Below are 19,694 nucleotides of genomic sequence, written 5' to 3'. Positions count from 1 at the left end.
GTTATGAACAATGCAGCAACTATGTTTATTATTTAGGCTTCATTCCACATTATTCTGTTTTTAAATGATTACTAAATGCCCTAAGGGAGAAGTAAATGTGCAACTTCGAAGCACATCACTCACAGCTAAATTAGTCCAAACTTCTCTTATAACTGAAATAACATTTTACTGTCTATTTCCTTCCAAATTTTATACTAGTTTCAACAAAGACTCCCAAATCTCTTTCTTAATTAGAAAAGTAGTTTTATCTGTTTATTAAAATGACAATTTATTGAAGACCTATGAGCAAGATACTCAACCAGGCACTAAAATAATTTTAATACTTAGTTTTGATATTAATACCATGCTAATATATTTCAAATTACTAAACTGTTATTACTGTAATTATGTACATATATGTACATAACAATACATGATTATACATAGTTAATTATATACAATATACTGATGCCAAAATAATAAACAATTTAAATGCAAATGCTTCACATTGAAGACTGAGAGGAAAATTCATGCATGTTTTATACCACAACAATCTGGACTGTAGCATATACAAATATCTTGATTAGCCATTTCAAACATTTGGTAATGACCTAATAGTCACAGCCTCGGGATTGGATGTGTGTTGTTTTAGGAAAGTAAAAAATAGAGGACATTTAAGATGGGAATATCCATGGTTTTTCCATGGTTGTATCCATGGGGAATTTCAGCCAGAGATCAGCCATGGAACCTGATCACATCCATGGAGCATCAGTGCTCTGAGGGTTGTTATCGACGTGGAAGTAGGGCCTGGTGCCCAGGGAGAGGGAGTTGAACCGCATGTGGTGAAGAAGCACTTCCGTGCACCGGTGGCCAGGGAGAAGGGTTTAGGACAAGACCAGAAAGCCAGAATTGGAGCCCGTGAAAAAGTGAATGTCAAAGCAACCGGTAGCTAAATGCATCTGCTTTCCCTTTTCCCATCTCTCCCGTCTCTGAGGGGCGAAATTCTCTCTGCACTTGCAGGGTGGTGGTACCCCTCCTTGCAAGTACCTGGGGTATTCTCATGGCTTCCACCTCCCACCTTTCTGGCACTTTGCTTCCTAATTATCTCTTTTCTTTTGCCATCTTTTCCCTCATTCTTTTCACCTCCTTCCTCTTGATTACGACTGAGTCAATTCCGTCTTGAACACTCTTCTCTAAACCTTCCTGCTACTTTCGAAGAGGATCTAGCTCATTCTTTTTTTCAGTCTTGTATATTTTTCATTTCCCTTGAATATTCACACACATTTAACTCGAAATGCTTTCTTGTTTTCTGTACACTTGGCTTGCATAAACGCTGAAATATTGTATAGATTAATTATGCTTTGCCATTTACTTATCTATGGTTTCCATGAAGAAAAATCCCACCATTTTTAGTTCCTCATCTTAAAAGAACTCATTTTGAAATGTTGTAAAACCTTAATGAAGATCCAAATCCATATAAATTATTTAAGCTATAATTTCCTATACTAAACAGTCATTAGATTAACATACATCCTTAGATCTCATTCCAGCTGTACCAAATTAGCTTTTTTGAGTACTTTAAGTTTATGATTTCAGGCAATACAGAAAGTATTGCTTTTCTAAGACGTATTCTAAAGTTGCAAACAGCAATTTGACTTTAAAATGCTATTTAGAATGTTTTCTTCCGTTAGTACCCATGTTGAAACAGGATAGTGAGAAACTAGGAAAATTGCTTGGCAAGTGGAATAGGGAAATTGAGACAGCTGAACACAATGTCGGGGTGATTTACAGCCAGGTGCAGATGGTCACCAGGGTAGAAAAACACGCTGAGTGCCTGGTAGGGGGCAGAACCAGGAAAACAAGGACCTCACCCCCAGGGTAACCTTTTTTTCCCTGGCCTTTCCTCCTGGGAGATAATATGGAGGCCTCAGTTCTGTTTTAGCCCCAGGCCCAGAAAAGCAACAAAACCAGGTGGGCAACACCAGAACCAACTGCAATGACTAAAGACCCCTGTCACTGACCAATCAGTGGAGACCACGACCCTGAAAGAGCACGCCTGGAGAACCAATAATTAATCTACTGAAACCTTCCCTGAGACCTTCCTCTAAGATTTGCCACCTTCCAGAAAAAAGATAAAAGCCTCAAGACAAAGGACCTAGCTCCTGCTTTGGCTTCTTCTTTCCCCTTCTCTTTTCCCAGGCACTTGCCTTCTAAGCTCTGAGGCAATGGGCCACTGGCAGCTTGTCCCCAGGCATCCTCGTAGTCCTCGGGAAGTCTTTTCTGCACGAAGTCAAGAACCCCGAGGCAGACCACTCAGGGCCAGTCCTCCGTTCAGTAACAATGTAATTAAAACTCATTTTTTCCCTGAGAATTATCGAATGTTAGAACATCGCCTGATTTTTCTCAAATACAGATGAGGAAACTGAAAGAGAGACGATCTGGATGAAGTGCTTCCCAGTTTCAAAAAGACGTCTGTATTTTCGGATGCCCTCTTCCTTCTTTCTTTTAAAAAAACAGTGCCACGGAACTGGTTTCATTTGGATAGTGATACATCTAAGAGGGAAAAAAATCAAGCAATTGAAATGATGGCATTTTAAAATGAAAATATTACTTTAAAATTACTTTTGGAATTATGAAGTGTCTGATAATTCCTGAATCCCCATATTTGTTTGTCAGGGTAAGCCTCCTTTTATTTTTCATTTTAGCCTTTTGCTGAGTGTTTCAACCTCCAGAAGAAATAGCAACATGGATGAGTCATCTTCATCGGTTCCAATAAATATTTTCTTTTTCCCATATTTTCCTTCTCTAGTCTCTGGATTTAGGTTTTCTGTCTTCTGTTTCTATCTCACATCTCTTAGAGATTCTTTTCACACACTTCACTCTGTTAGTTATTAACATTTCCCCTCTGACAATTTCTTATTTCTCTTCTCTCGAAAGGGTAACCCTGCTGCCAATATTACTTTTTCTGTAGCTTTTTTGTCAGATGTCTCCTTTTGCCAGCTACCCAATTCCCAGTTTGCAGGGAACCTGCTGAGGGCAATATTTCCTTCCTCTCTTTTTAATTCAAAATACTCACAATGCGTAATAATGATGATCAGTAGATTATTTTTATAGATGACCCTTTATCCGGTGAACTCAAGGTAACTCACGTGCATAAATTCATCATTTTAGTCTCAGTTTCCCATGATGTGGTGGATCTGTTTGTTTTTCCTCTCTAGATGTGAAAGGAACATTAACAGGAAACAGGATTTGGGACTACGGTTGTTTAGAAGCATGAAGCAGGGACAATTTTAATTGGACAGGATTTTGACAAGAATATCATAAATGTATGTCAAAAGTCTAGTTCACTTCACTGATTTTAAGAAAATAATATTAAGTGGAGTAAGTTACCAGAATTCGACTTTTACATCAAGAAATTCTACTTTCAGTTTCCCTCCCCTTACTAGCGCTTTTCGATTCAGACCAGGTGTTGGTGGGTAGTAAATTGCTCTCCTCTCGCCATTCTTACTGTGGGTTCAAGTGAGTCTTTTGGGGGTTATTACATGACCCTACGCATTTGCATCTGTCCTTTTGCCCAAGCTGAATCTTGAATGTGATTGATAACAAAAGAATTCTCGAACGTTGTATTGGAAAAGTAGAATCTAAGATGATGGTTTTTTTGTACAGGTGGTCTCTTGTAGGGAAGAGGGGAGACCTACAGGAGCAGGGGGCTGAGAGAAGCAGGAAAGGGCAGGTCAGAAAGCTAAGGAAGGTTCCAGGTGGAAACCGTCCTCAGCCCATTCCTAGAGGAGGCCTGAAGTGCAGAGCCAAGCAGGTCCCACCTTCTGGCCATGGCTTGGCTTGCTGTTCTCCCCAGTCAGTTACTTACTAGGAACTGCCCTGGAGTGACCTTCAGGCCAGGCAGTTCTCTGAATTAGGAGGCAACTTGCAGCCTTCAGCAGTTTTGAAGCAGGTGAGGACGGCACAGTCCAGACCTGCAAAGGAGATCAAAGTGTGTGTATCGTTGAGCTTTTGTGGTGTGAAAAACACTGAGTGGCTTAAAAGTTCAGAGACTCATTACATTTCACATTGTGTTCAGTTGACCATCTGGTGGGGGTGCAGCTGAACCATCTTTCATGTCTGGGGAGCTTGTAACTGTTCTTAGCAGGCCTCTCTCACATATCTGGGTCCTAGGCCTGGAGGGCTGCAACAGTTGGGGTAGCTGCAGCGATCCTTCACATAATTAGTCATCATCTGTCACAGGGGTCTGCCAAGCATGGCCCATGGCCCAAATCCACTTTGGTGCTTGTTTGTGTAAATAAAGTTTTATTGGAATACAGCCACTTCCAATACAGCCACTGGTGCTTGTTTGTTTTCATGTATTGTGTATGTTTGCTCTATTACTCACATGGGGAGGTTGATTGGTTGAATCAGGTTGTATGGGTCCCCAAGCCTAAAATATTTACCATCTGGCTGCTTTTAGAAAAAGTTTGCTGGCCCTGACCTATCAGGATGGCACAGGCTGGCTTGCCTGATGAAGAGACGGTTGTCAGTGAGTGCAAGACTAGAAGCTGCAAAGCTTCTTGAGGCCTAGGCTTGGGATGTACACAAAGATGCTTCTGCTAAATTCTGTGGTCAAAGGAAATCACAAGGCTGGTCCAGATTCAAGGACTGAGGAGCTACGCCCTACCTTTGGATGGAAGGAACTGAAAAAAGTCTCAGTGGCACCCCAATAACGTCCACTGCAGATGTTAGTCCTCCTTCTATATCTTTGCAAATGAAGAGAGTGAGACCCAGATAGGAGATATATAGCAAATCTCACAGAATTTGTTAGGAGAAAAGCAAACTAGAATCTAAATCTCTTGATCAATGGTCTCCTAGTTATTTGTGCTGGGCCATGATTCATAGTTACCTGCTGGCAGTAACTTTCTCTGGCTACTGGACATTGTTCCTCGGGACTTTTAACATGTTAGATATGAACTCTATTATATTCCAAGGAAAAATATAGTCAAATATTAACCACCTAGTGAAATTTTGACTTTTCTGTTTTAAATCGTATCATTTCTTATATTTCTTACATTGCGTGTAAGGCCGAGACACAGAGGCATGCTCTGACCCGACAAAGACTCCTTATGTAGATGGGCTAAAAACATAATAATAAAAAAATAAACATTGAAGAACCTTATGGTCAGACCAATTACTCACTATCAATCTTACCAGTGTATGTCATTAGGAAAAATGTATGAAAACAAAAGCATGGGATAACTTGGATGATTCCTAGACATTATCTTTAAAACATTGTATAATTAAAACCTCTACTATGGGATCTGGAGCACAGAATTCTAAAATTTCGTCATCATCACCATCCTCATTTATTGGTTTATGGAGCATTTACATGTCAGTCACTGTTCAAAGTTCTGTAGGGATAGTATTTCATCTAATTCTCAAAAGCCCATGAACTGTTATTATTATTGCCATTTTATAGAGGATGAAGTTGAGACACAGAAAAGTCACACAAATAGTGATACAGACAAGATTTTAATCTGGCAAGCTGAATTTGTTTTATCTGTATCTTTAACTACTACTTAAAATTCCTGTCCTGATGGCATCATTTACTACTTCTGATGTCAGTCAAGTCACACCAAGTCCCCAAGCCTCAGTTCCATCACTGAACAATGGCAATAATGATACCTGCCTTCATGAGCTACTGGGACAATCCAGTGGAATGATGTATGCAAATGCCTAGGCCTGAGTATATAACCAGTATAAAGGTACATAGACATGTCCCTACTCTCTTCCAAGAACTTATGATTGATTTCAGTAAGAGGTAAATACCACTGTGTATCATAAAATCGACCTTCCTCTGGAATTTAGTAGCCGAGGAATAGAAATGTTAACTACTGTACTAATTCCTAGGCAGGTAGGGGGCACAGAAATGAGTGTTGTTCTTCCTCTTCCTCCCTTTATTTTTCTCACTAGCTCAGAAATTCATATACAAACTTACTTCCCCTCATTCTAAATCTACACACAGCTGCTCTTTGTCTTGTATTTTTTCAAAGTCAGCTATCTTCATTGATAATGTTTATGGCAACTTATCTCTGAAAATTTCAATTCCAATTCTATTTACCTTCATTTTCTTCTTTAACAAATATTTATTAAATAGCTGAGAGAAATGAAGCACTGTGATAGGCCATGGGAAATAAAAATACATCAAACATGGTCATAGCCCTCAAAGTTCTTGCAATGAAAATTGGTGGTTTCCAGCTTATATTTTTTATTGTTTTTATTTATTTATCTTTAGAGTGGAAGAAAAGGAGAGAGGGAGAGAAATATCAATGTATGGTTGCCTCTCATGCGTCCCCTGCTGGGAACTGGCCTGCAACCCAGGCATGTGCCCTGACTGGGAATCGAACAGCGATCCTTTGGTTCACAGGCCCTAGCTCAATCCACTGAGCTATACCAGCCAGGGCATTTCCAGCTTATATTTATTAGAGCCCCCAAGGATCACCAAAACAGCAAGTTGCATTATCTGTAGACTGAGTAACATGTTTTATAAATTGCACATCTAATTAGCTTTATAATTATCTTTTAAATGTAGTAAAATAGTCTTGTGACTAGCAAGTACAAGAATGTGAATATACACTTGTTGTTTGCCACCCCACACTGTGCAGAGGGACAGTCCACCGTGGGCCCCGCATCCTCTTACGCCCTGCCGAGAGTGCCAGACTGCAGAACTTATCCAGCCCTTGGGCCAGAGCCATTGCTGGAGCTACTATACAGACAGCTAGTTGGTCAAGAGGGTCACAGCCTGATTTCTTTATAATGACATACTCCCCGGAGGTAGGAGTTCTCACTGTTAGGTGCTACAGTGTTTGCTGCTTGCTTACAAATAATGCTGGGCCTATGGCCCACGTTCATTTGTGAGGCAAACTCACTGCATAGATAGCATATATCTGCACTGGGGGTCCAGGGGCAAGGACTAGGATCACAAATATGCTGATGCTCATGCTGTTTACTGTGTTATGAGGATTAAAAAGTCCTATGCTCACTCTGGCTGGTGTGGCTCTGTTTGTTGGAGTGTCACCCTTGGCAACAAAGCATTATGGATAAAATTTTGGTAGGGATATATAGTTGGGTTGAGAGTTTGGTCCCCAGTTGGGGTACAGACAGGAGGCAAATGATTGATGTTTTTCTCATCTCCCTCTCTCTCCCCCTTCCTCTCTAAAATCAGTAAGTGTATCCTTGGGTAAAGATTAAAAAAAGCCCTTTGTCTCTTTTCTAGGAGACTTCTGCCTGCATACATGACAGAGTAATGGGCAATCTTACTAGTCCATGAGTAGGTTAAAATCTTATATTCTTCCCTGGAGGCCTTCAGCATTTGGTTTCTTTAACATTGAAATGATTTTTAGTACTCAATGTGCTATGAATCATTGGTTTTAGGTCTTAGGGAAATAAAACAATATTAATTGAAAGACATACGTATGAGTTGATAAGGAAAGGCATTAGAGAAAAAAGAGAATGACCACGAAAAAAGATGTGGTGTGCAGTAAGAGAACAAAGGTGGGGAATATAGGAAATGTGACAAGAGTATTGAACGAAGAAAAAGGAACTGAGTACAGAGGGTCAAAGGTCAACTGGAGCCATGCCTGTCAGAAAATGGCATAATTAGGTTTTCCTCTAAAAAGTAATTTTTAATAGGGAGACACTGAATATGGGAAAGCAGTTAAGAAGGTTTGAAGAACAGTTTAGACACAAATTCTACTAGTGCATAAAGGATAATAAGAGGTGGGCAGATGAAGACATTCCCCGAGGAGACATGGAATGGCATCCTAATGGAGTAACTTTCAGGGAGTTGAGGAGGAACAACAGGTCAAATAAAACTGAAGCGTTGAGCCTAGGATTAGGACATAGTGACATCAGTTGAAAAAAAAATAGAGAACTGCAGAGGAGGTTCAAGTGTGGGGAGAAGAGCACAGGATAAAGGCTCACTTTTATCCAGTTTTGGTAGGAAACTGCCTATTTAGCAATGCTTTCTGGTTTTCTTTCTCCTTTCTTTACTCTCTTTTTCCCTTTCTTCTTTCCTTCCTTCTTCCATCTATCTATTCATCTGTTACCAAATATTTGATTTTTGCCAGTCTTTTCTCAGGAATAGATATATAAATAAATTGCAATCCTAAAGAGTAAAAAGGTAAACAATTTAGTGTAATGAAATTAATTAAATAATAGAAATGATATAAGCTACGAGTGCAGAAATATCCCCATGGAGGGGATATTTGAGCTGGGTATTACATACTGAGTAGGGACTTATCAAGATGAAAAGAGCTGTGGGGAGAAAAAAAGCATGTTTTCAGGAGAGGGAATGATAACGTGTGCATAGTACAACCTGGTAGAAAAAATATCCTAGAGGTTGGCTGTGAAAGATTAGAGAAATAGCTTGGAATGTCATTCTAAGAGATTGCACTAGCTTTGGCTTGGACACAATGAAACAGACTACATTTCCCATGAGCTTAGTATGTATTTGGCTTCATTTGTTTAAAAGGAACATTGGGTGAAGAAACTGATCCTAAGAACTTGACAAAACTCATGGAGCCTATGGAGATTGGTGTAGAACTTGAACCCTTGTCAGGGCCAGGACGCTATTCATCACATACCTGGGTGGAGTGTGCACAGAGCCCCTGAGCCAGCCAAACCTGGTTCCAGAGTTGCTCTTGGATAATGTTCTACATTATCACACTATTAAACTGAAGAAAGCCTTTGTGTGTCCCTGCAACTTGCAGGACTGAAAGGACAAGTATGCAGGGAGAACCTCAGATTCTCATCAAGATATGGAAGAAAAATAAGAACTATAAGATCAGAGACCACTACACAAAATGATCAGCTTTACTCATTGGGTGAATATTTCTGTTTTGGAGAGAGGAAATCAGGATAACAAAATGAGAGGTAGTTTTCTCAAAACATAGACAATCATTACATAAAACCCCAATGCTCATTTCAGTTTGTGGAAAATGACTCAGGGTAGCACACCTTTCCAAGTGACCTATTCTTTGGTTTCTATCTTTCATGGAACTAGAGTGAGATTGGGCTTCCTTAGCCCCTGATGACAAGGAAATTCACTCACCTGACCAGGTAGAAAAATCAGTACAAATGCCCCCCTTCATTTATTCTTTCTTATATAGTCACGTTTTTGAAGCTGTTTTGAGGGATACAATACTGATTTTTTTCTGGAGCGTGTATTTTCCATATTCCATCCACAAAATAAGGAGAGCCTGAGATGCTAAAAACATTAGCTTGCAGAGTTTTTTTTTTCTTTTGCACTGTTCACATTAAGCCTGTGATAAAAGGCCCATTGGAGGCCTGTGTTCAGTGTCTGCAGTGAATGCTTTAAATTTAATGGTACCATCAAAATAATTTCCCCCCAGTAACTGCTACCATGCTCATTTGAGTGGATTCCAGTGCAGTTGTTTTTCTTTTTATATTTTGCTTTGTGTATAAATGTAAGAAAAATGGTTTAGTTCACGTATAACAACTATCCAGCTAATAATTTACTTCGCTTTTATTTATCACTGTTAGGATGAATGTCTGCGCCTTTCTCGTTCTTGGTTCATAGCCATTGATTCTAATAATGTTAGTTCTGCATTTTGAGAATTCCATGTGGAGTTGCTGAAAATTGCTTAGAAGTGCTTCATACCAGAAGGTTAAATCTCAAAGAATGTTGGTCTTGCATCTAAGAAGCCAAATTGCTCCTAGCAACATTATATTAATTAATGTCAGGTCAAGCTATTTGCTTTTCTTTGAGCTCAATTTCAAGTACCCCATGAGTGGTTTTGGCTGTGCCAACCACAAACTGGTTTAACAGCGGAGGCTTGAATGGACTCAAGCCACTTGCTATTCTGAAAATAGCTACTAATAGCTACTTAGTTGCAGATCAGACAGTTTTTGATCAGTGTTCAATATCATGTTTCACACTAATTTGTTTAACTCTTAAAAAAAACTGGTTTGAAAGTACAGAGATACCATCTTTTTTCCTGTTCCCCCTTGTATAAATGGTGCAGGAAGGAACTAGTCTATCCAAAGATAGATCGAAGCCTGGATGGTCTTCTGCTCTTTGCAAACAGTGACCATAGTGTTCTTGTCCCCTCAGCAGGCCAGTAAGGGAGTCAGAACTGAAGGCAAGGGGAAGGGAGTCCGCTAAGTGGATGTGCCTGGTGAACTCGCCTAGGAGTCCTGTGTCCCCGACCCGGTAGGCTGCCCAGTGCACTGTCCCACTTGTCCTTCCATATTCTGAGCCATAGGGCTCACATGGGTGGAGCCAGGCTGTAGGCCCACGTGGAGTGAGAGAACTGTCCTGGTGAAACTGGCTGATGGTCTACTGTGGTTCAGTTGCACTAGCCAAGCAGTCTTTCTTTAGGAAGCTGGACAGATGATCAGACGAGCTTTAAGCCATGAACTGAATTCTTCTAGGTATTAAATGCATGTGGCCGTTATTGCCATAGTTATCTGAGAATTGTTCAACCATGTTAACAGGAATGAGGATTTGATTTTTGGAAGTCTTGTTAAAATAATAGCCTTAATCAAAATTTGGATGATAAAAATGCAACGATATATAAAATATTTTAAATTTAAGTAAAGATGAAATAAATGTAAAAACTCTAGGAGCTTCGGAGGAAGAATTAAGACTCTTTAACCTACAAATTTATAAATTACAATGAATAAATTTTCCCTTTTATCTTTATATCCTAGCTAAAATATTTTGATCTTAGATCACCCATTACATGGACACCCAGCAGTAATTTTCCATCAAGTATTGGGGAAAATCCTGGAGAGTTAAAAACGGAAACATGTATAACATTTGCATGAACACATATATGTGAATATGCAGACTGTGCCTCTTTTTATCCACTCTGTACCTGCGTTTATCTTCACACGTTTGGCTTTCTTTAGCTTCTGCATTTTCTTTTGATACATTTCTTATGAGATGTTTTATCCAAGGGAAAAATGTTTTATTGATATACTTTCTGAGAAGAAGAAAAGAAGAAAATCTGAAACATCCAAAGAGATCTACATTGAAACCAGAATAAATTTCGATGATATCAACAGGGTTTTGCTGTCACTGCTCTGTGATGTTTCATCTTGCACATTGTAGGAGGTTATGAAAACATCCATTTTTACGATGAGCCCAAAGGTGCCTGAAGCTGAACTGCAATGCTGGGGGGCCCAAGACCCTCCTTGCTTTTAAAAATCGATCTAATAATGATTGATGCAGTTAGAGGGCCTTAGTTTTCAATACAATTTGTGTTGTCATCTCTGTTAGTGATTTTGGAGGACAGTACTAGGGTGTATTTGGTCTAAACTAAATTTGGAGTTCTCCATCGGGCATTAGATGGCAGTATTAATCAAGACATTTAGAGCTGACTTATCGCGAAGCTATTTCTAAAGGTACTCGTAATTTTCCTAAGAATGTTTCCTGAAATAGTTATTTATCTTGTCTTTTCTACTTCTGCAAAAGGAAAGCACAGAATGAACCTGCATGTCTGGTTTTGTGATGTTTAGCATCTGATACTTACTTAGACTTAGGGATGCTGCTAAAAGACAAGTGACTTTATTCTCAGTTGGTTATTTCTAATATTGTGTCCAAAAGGTTTCCTTCGCAAATTTTGTAAAGGATTTTATTTATTTATTTATTTATTTATTTTTAGAGAGAAGGGAAGGAAGGGAGAAAGAGAGGAAGAGAAACATGGATATAAAAGAGGAACAGAGAAAAACAACGAAGACCCTAACGAAACCCAGAACCTAGGTATGTGCCCTGATTGGGTGTCAAACTGCCGATCTTTCACTTTGCTGGGATGATGCCCAACCCACTGAGCCACACCAGTAGGGACATCCTTGCAAATTTTAAATAGCTTTTCTCTTCTTGTGGATATAGTGACATATGTGTCAATGATTGAATTCCAAAGTTAGAGACATCGCCAATACTAAGTGTCACTTATAAAGGTCATGTGCAATATCACTTAAAAAGTACCATTGGAAAGGGGCACTGTGCCACCTGTAACTGGAATGCCTGCTTGGCCACTAGACACATCAGCTGTGTCTGTGCTCAACCGGTATCCCCCCTCTGTGCCTACAATCACTCACCTGTAAAACAGCACTAACACTAGTTTTTGCCTCCTAGTCTTTCCCTTGAGGATTGGGTGACCTCTTCCATGTAAAATGCTTAGAATGGTGTCTGGCACACAGAAAGAATTACACGTTTGGTGGAGAAGGGGTGGGGTATGCCATGATGGCTGTAATCAGAACTCTCCTAGAGTGTGTTTCTGTAAACTCAGTCTGTTTTTTTCTCTCTCAAGGGTTTTTCAGCACACAAAATATCGGGAATGACGTTTGCACAGTGTTATTCTTAGCTGCTGTTGCTCGGCAGGTCGATGCTCTATGGAGCCAAACAGGCAGCCTCATGGTTTACAGGTCACGCCATGGGGGATTCTTGTAGCAATGGCCAGACTCAGAGATGATTCTTCCCAGCAGAAACGTCATGGAATCAGGTTCCCCCACGCCTGCAGTGGAGCACAGTGTGGGACACAGATCCGGGGGCAAGCAGAAGTGCCAGGCACACAGCCCTCAGAGAGGAACAGGAAGGTGCCGAATGCACATTTCCAGAGAGAAGCCAGTTTCAGGGACATGAGTAATCATTGGCAGGTGTTCAGAGGGGCACTTAGGAGGAGAGTTTGAAGATCATTTACCCTGGTTGACAAAGACTTGGATATTGAAATGGGAACTTTTGAGATATTGCAGATAGCATCTGAGAATTCTCAGCGCCCGTGCTGGGAGACATCCGACCCCCATGAAGGGCAGAATAAGAACCGTGGGAGGGGCTCCGAAGACGGCAGTCAGATGCCAGAGACCAGAAGAGAACGGCCGATCAGATGCTTAGCATCATACCCAGCTAATGCTTTTCACCAGTTCTCAGTGAGGAGAACATATTTTCCGTGATACGCATGATAAAAATAGCTAATACTTTAAAATCTAGGTCCATGCCAAGCACTTGATTTGCATGATTCCATTTAATCCTCAGTGATGGAAACTCTTTCCTGTTATGTTCTTCGGGAGGAAACTGAAGCTGAGAGACGTTAAGTAACTGGCTCAAGGTAATTCACTGTCAGGGCATCAATTAGCTGATTAGTGAAATTAAGTATGTCTTGTATTATGTCAGTTCAGTCATTCTCTGTTCAGTATAGTTTTAAAGATGCCTTTGGGTTGATACAGATGCAGTAGGTCTGCAAGGCTTTTACCTGGTGATCGTAGTGAAAGCCCTGGATCCCTGGACAGGTAAAAAAGGTATGTATTACTATTTACAGAATGCTGCCTTAATAGGACTGACTGTGGTCTGGGTGTCTTGTGTGTATGTGTGTGTGTCTGTATGCACACACATGTATAACATATAGTCACATTTACATAATTATACGTGTCTCCATTTCTGTATATGGATCTTGCCTTCTTTACGTCTACTATAGTATCTAATAAAGTTAAATATAGGACAATTTTCATCATTCCAAGTTTGGGATTTCAGAAGCTCTAGATATGGCTTAATGGTTTATGTCTTTTAATTTTCTAAAATAGAACATTCATTTCAATATTTAAACTTGACCTTGTCTTCCTGTGTTACTCCCACCGATCTATACTATCAGAAAGGAACAGCAGCAGATTCTAATGTCAATAAGAACTAATGAAAATCAGGTTCTTCAGTTAAATATTCCCAAATTAACTTTTCTAATAGGGAGTTAAAGACCATATTTAGGAGGATTTTTTTTGACTTTAATTGATCTGAATGAAAGTATCACTTCAGGTCCCCCTAACATCCTCTTCCATCTTATACTCCGTACAATTTATCGATAGCATTCAACGAAGCTGCCAGTGATGTTTTTTTCCAGTGCTTGCATCTGACACAAAAGGAAAAAAAAGTGACTTATCCGCTGCAATGTTTGGATATAATGCCTGAAACTACTGTTTACAAGGTCCATTAATGTTCACAGCTCTGCCACTTTCCTTCATGGTCTGCAAAGCATTTCAGTTCAGACTGACTTATCCTTTCCATAGCAGCCAATTTTCTATAGTGCGGATATTTTCTCAGCATAGAGAACTCCAAAGGGCTCTCTGACGTCATCTGTGTGGAGGCCAGGCAACACATTAGTGTTGCTGGGCAGCAGAGCCCAGCAGCCCGAGATCTCTTTGTGGTGCAAGTGGAGACATGCGCCCTGAACAAGAATGTCAAAGTAGTACCCCACATGCCAATGTCTAGTTTCTGCTGAACAGTGTGAAAGCTTGTTTTATTTTTCCTATCAGACAGTCAGTTTCTTTTTAACACTTCTTGGGGCCTCCCTTCCTGCTAATACTTCTTGCACAAATATATACATATACTGGAAAATGTGATTGGGATGGAGACAGAACTTGGGCTGACAACATTATCTATGCAATTCATCTATAGAATGAGTAAAGTACTTAGTCATTAAAAAACTTACTGTATAAGATGTCAAACAAGGCCAGGGCTAGAAAAAGTTAAAAGAGAGGTCCCGGCAGAGTAGGGCTTGCAGCGTCCTGAGTCAATGACCCCTTAAATTCAGTGCTCTCGGAATCTCTTCTGCCTTACCCAGTCCCATGCCTAGTGCAAAGGACTGGGAAGGATCTGAGAGTTTATTTTAACTGTAAGCTAAGAAATCAACTGCTACACTTTCAAGGATGCTGGTGGAAGACACAAGACTCCTGGGTCAGAGACTAAGGACTCTATTACTCATGGCGTGTCAAGGAGCCTGAGTTTCATGTTCATTGTTAGGCCTTTTGTCAGCCAAGTCTGCTCTGTGATGCTAAGAAGCCCAGGTGGATGCTGTGTGCTAAGTGAGTTTGCAGCACAACTCAGAAATTCCAAACTTAAAGGTCTTTTATAATGGATTGTAAGTAATCCTGAACTTCATCTCAAATTAAGAGGTCATGTTTATTATGCTGGGCAGTAAAACAAAACAAAACAAAACCTTGCCCTCTCCTCTAAGGGAAATACCATCTCTATCTTTCAAGGCTACTTACCATAGAAAGGTCCTCTGGAACAAATACTGGGAGTGGCTTTGCTTGTAACACGTGCGTAATTGCGAGAGACCCAACGAGAACTGCATCTGAACACAAAGTTTGATAAAGATTAACTGAGGCAGTGTGTATAAAGTATTCGGTCCAGATTGGGGAACCTGGCGGGGCTCCGTAAATGGTCACTTTGTTCCTCCATTCCCCCTCTGAAACACAGTATCACTGACACTATAGCCAGAGGGTCAAAGGAAGGTAAGAACCACATGTTGTTGCTCTTACTGTGTTGATGGAACGATATTTTCAGATGGTTTCTGACCGCTTTATGACTGTATATGAATACAATCAGCAGAAATCATGCCACACACTGGCTACTACTAAGTCCATGTGAATTGCTGTTTTCCACTTCAGGTTCAGGGTTACAGAGATCTTGAATCAATCCTTACCAAAGTAGGCCATGTTTTAACAGTCTTGCTCTGCCACGCTTATTGATGCCAATCTAAACATCCGTACAGGTGAAAGATGGATTTCTGGCCCACCTCTTTGCTCTCTGTTCTAATCTCCGCACTTATCACACTCTGCTCTGTATAGTTTGGGGATGAACCCTGCCAACTGCGTTTCCTTATCTGCTTGACAACCAAATTCCAGTTAGGTTTGGGCAATGGGATGCAGAGGCAGGAAATAGCAGAGAAGCAAGGGAGCATCTCTTACCCCAAATCCTCCTACTGTGGATGCATTTCTGACCGTTGTTGCATCTCCCCTGGGATTCGAACTCTGTGGGTCAGTGTCTCCCTCTCTGACTCCATATCTTGAAGGGCAGCCCTAGTTCTTGTGCTCTAATGGCATTAGCCCCACCCTCTGGTTCTCCCATCTCACAGGGCATAGTATGCCCCTGCGACTGCCTGGGTGGCCTCCCCAGTGCCATGTTGCCCTTTTTCACTCTATGGACTTGTCTGACATGGGTTCTGTCTTTCAAATGGTTCCTAACTGATACATCCACGTATCAGATATCCATGTATCTTCCCAATACCAACTTTCCCCTAGCCTCCTCCAAAGTAGCTCAGTCTTCTTACCATGGTCTAGTCTTGAATTCTTTACTGCACTGGGAATTACTTGGCTGTGTAAAACAATGAGATTTATGCTACCTCAGTAAAGGGGGTTGTATCATAAGGATGTTGGCGACTCTCCTCCAATAACAAAGGTTGGGACATGCCATTGGTTGACCCTGTCTGCTCTAGTAGCTGATTTCCTTGAAAGGGGGATGGACTTAATACGATCTCTTGAGATGCTTTTGGGGGGATGAGGTCCAAAGGCAGGGTAATTTTCCAAACTAAAGAATTTGTGATCATTTGGCTGATCCATATAATAAGGAGATGTTTCAACATGGGAACTATGTGAACATTTACCTACAAGGCCAACAAGAGGCCACCCTGAGAAGCCCAACTTGCTAAGAAGACCTCATTACGAGAGCAGATGCCGGATGCTTCAGCTGGGGGGACTCTTATGTAGGAATCTGCACTTACCAGATGGCCCTCATGACCTTCTAGAACCATTCAGCAAATTAATACCATAGGGATATCAGTGTGAAATTAGTGAGTGTGGGTGCCCAAGAATACATAGTAACTGGTAAGAGTTTGAAATATAGGACTGAATCTATATTGACCACGGTGCAAACTCCGTATATATATTTTTTCCTTATGTATATATTTCCTCTGGCCATACTTTTAAAAATTACCTCTTGCTTGGAAAATGTGGTGATAAATACACAACAGAACAACTTGGTTTTCATAGGCAAAGGTAATCAACATCTGAAATAAAAATTGTATGTAGTCTTTGTATGTCTTTAATAAAATGAAGGTCTTCACTGTTTTTATGGTGACTTTTGCTATTTGGTAACATTCTACATACGTTATTTTGGTGTCTATATGTACTTCAACCTCTCAAATTAAGTTTGAGAAACAAACATATGCTTTTGAATTAGTGACTTTTGTTTTCTTTTTCAGAAAAAGCTGCCAAATCTCAAAATCATTGTCTTTTCCCAAAATTACCATATAACATTTTGGCAAAAAAGTGCTTCTTATTAAAATACATAATACTGTGCTGAAATGCAATAATTTTACATTAATTCTGGATTCAAAGAATCACATATTTTATAACCGATTCAATGCTAAATGAAGAGCAACTTGTTAACATATTTGTTATTTATATATTTTCTTTTAATAGAATTCACTTTTAGCCTCACCATTGCCAAGTATTATTAGTAGTGGCTGTCAGCCAGGACTTGGAAATAACGACACTCAGTAGAAATGGATGCTACAGTTCTGGCCTTTAAAATGGAAATCTCAGCATATACATTTAGTTTTCTAGCCTTACAAAAGGTGGGGAATAAGGAGCTGACTCTTTTAGGCAAAGAAGTAACACTGACAACAGTAACCAATGGTAACTTCTCCAACAAAATGTTTATTCCCAGTGGTTAAAGGTGCGCCTCTTTTTTATGCCGGGATAGATTGTTGTATCAAAGACAGGCCTTATTAACTCTAAAAATTACACATATGCAAACAATGTTAGCTATTTAGGATGCCTCAGAGCCTTAATTTTGTCAGCCCTTTCCCTATCTGACAGTGGGTACAGTTTCTCCAAATTTCTAGCCCAGCACGTACCCGGAGAGTTGGCACTATATCCTGGAGAACGACATTGTACGTATTTTAAAAATAAAACTTGTATTGAGTAGACACACCTATCACAGTACTTCAGGGGGTAAATGTGAAGATAAATATGGCTCTCATTTTCTGTCTTCAAGGAACTTAGGGAAAGCAACCTACACACACACAGCCTGTGTAGACACAGCTGCTGAGTGGGAGCTGAATATGGAACTCGCTGACTTTGGATTCCACTCGGAAGACTGCTGTTGCTCAGACATGCCAGTAAAACCATCCTACGTACTGTGTGCTTGCAGCTAATAACAATGCGTGTTTACAAAAGAGGAAAATCTTACCTTGAACTCCGGTGATTTTACACCCCCTGTAAGCAAACCTGGTCCTTCACGTGAATGAGAATAAAAGGTATTTCCCTCTCTCTCCTCTTGACACCTTTCCCTGCGCTTCCCAGCACCTCACTGTGGCTGACCCTTGGTCTCCAAGGTGGATTGGTTCTAGGACCCCTCTCAGACACCCAAATCAGAGGATGCTCAAGTCCCTCATATAAAACGGCATAGTAATCACATAGTAAATTATGTAATTCCTCCCTTATACTTTAAATTATGTCTAGATGACTTATAACACCTAATACAATTTAAATGCAATGCAAATAATTGTTATACTGTGTTGTTTAGGGGGCAACTGTTTTGGAATTTTTTTTTTTCAAATATTTCCCAGCCATGGTTGGTTGAAGCTGCAGATGCAAAAACCAAAAATTCACAAAATTTCTCAATGCCCTCCTACTGCCAGTGTCTGATGGGCTTACAGAGTCTCCCACCATATTACCCTATAGTCTAGCATTTGGCCCTTTTCTGTCCGGGGCAGTCTAGCAAACAGTTTGGCTTTGTGGGCCACTGAGGTCTACCGCGTTTGTCTTTATTTACAGCCGTTTTCAAGTCATTCTTAGCTTTCCGGGCAGCACAGGGCAGCCGACTCCGCGAAGTTCTCAGGTTAGCCTGCACTGAGTGATCTGGAAGCCTCGCTGAAATTCAGATTGCTCTGGTTCCCCTCTGGAGGTTTTGGTCCAGTCCGCCCTGGGTGGACCTGAGAATTTGCATTTCTAACAAGCTCCCAGTTGATGATGCTGTTGATGGTCCTGATACCGCGTTTTGAAAACTGCTTTACATGAGCAGTTCTGACAGTATCTTAGAATCACCTAAGGAATTAAAAAGATCCAAATGAAAAACCGCCCTGGCCTGTGTGGCTCAGAAGGCAGGAAGGAGCATTGTCGGGCACACTAAAAGGTTGCGAGTTTGATCGCGGGTTAGGGCGCATACCTAGGTTGCAAGTTCCATCCCAGATCCCCAACAGGGGCACGGGCTGACGGACGTTTCTCTCTCACATTGATGTCTGTCACTGTCTCATCCTCTCTCTCTAAAATCAACACATATATCATCAGGTGAGGATTTTTTAAAAAAAATGTGTAAAAAGACAAAACAAAACAACACCCTCAAATTATGTCCAGGCTGTTCCAAGAGAACAAGACTGGTTTTTACCTCTTAAAATGAATACAAAGGCAAGCCCCGATGCCCACACTGGTTGCACAAATACACACCCCTTTCCACCACATCTCCATGTTTCCTAGGTGATTGTTATAGCTGTCAGGACTGAACGCCATGGTTCTACATCTTTCTGGACACCCCCCACTCTCCCCAAAGATGAGTACTCCTTCCCCAGGAACCTAACTGGGCATTTATTTCGTCTCCTGGATAATTTTACCCAGAACCGTTGACTCCCCTGGACTCTGTTCTCAGGTGAGCGGGTAGGAGGGGCAGACTGACTAAATAATTGCCATTGATTCTTTCCAGCAGCTTTATCCTTTCCTTTACCTTTTTTCAACCCTATCTGGAAGGTGCTCTCAAGAATGCGCCAGGTCAAGAGTCCAGCAGGGCACAGGCTCCCTCCCACTGTTAAGCTAGTGTCTGGGAGTAGAGCTGCAGAAAGGTCCAGAAAAGGAGGAAGAGAGGAGGGGAGAATGAG

This window comes from Sturnira hondurensis, unplaced genomic scaffold, assembly GCF_014824575.4.
Source record: "Sturnira hondurensis isolate 20B ecotype Veracruz unplaced genomic scaffold, ASM1482457v3 Scaffold0009719, whole genome shotgun sequence".
In the NCBI taxonomy this organism is placed as follows: domain Eukaryota; kingdom Metazoa; phylum Chordata; class Mammalia; order Chiroptera; family Phyllostomidae; genus Sturnira; species Sturnira hondurensis.
The sequence above is the reverse complement of the archived record's forward strand: the minus strand, read 5'-3'. Positions refer to the sequence as shown.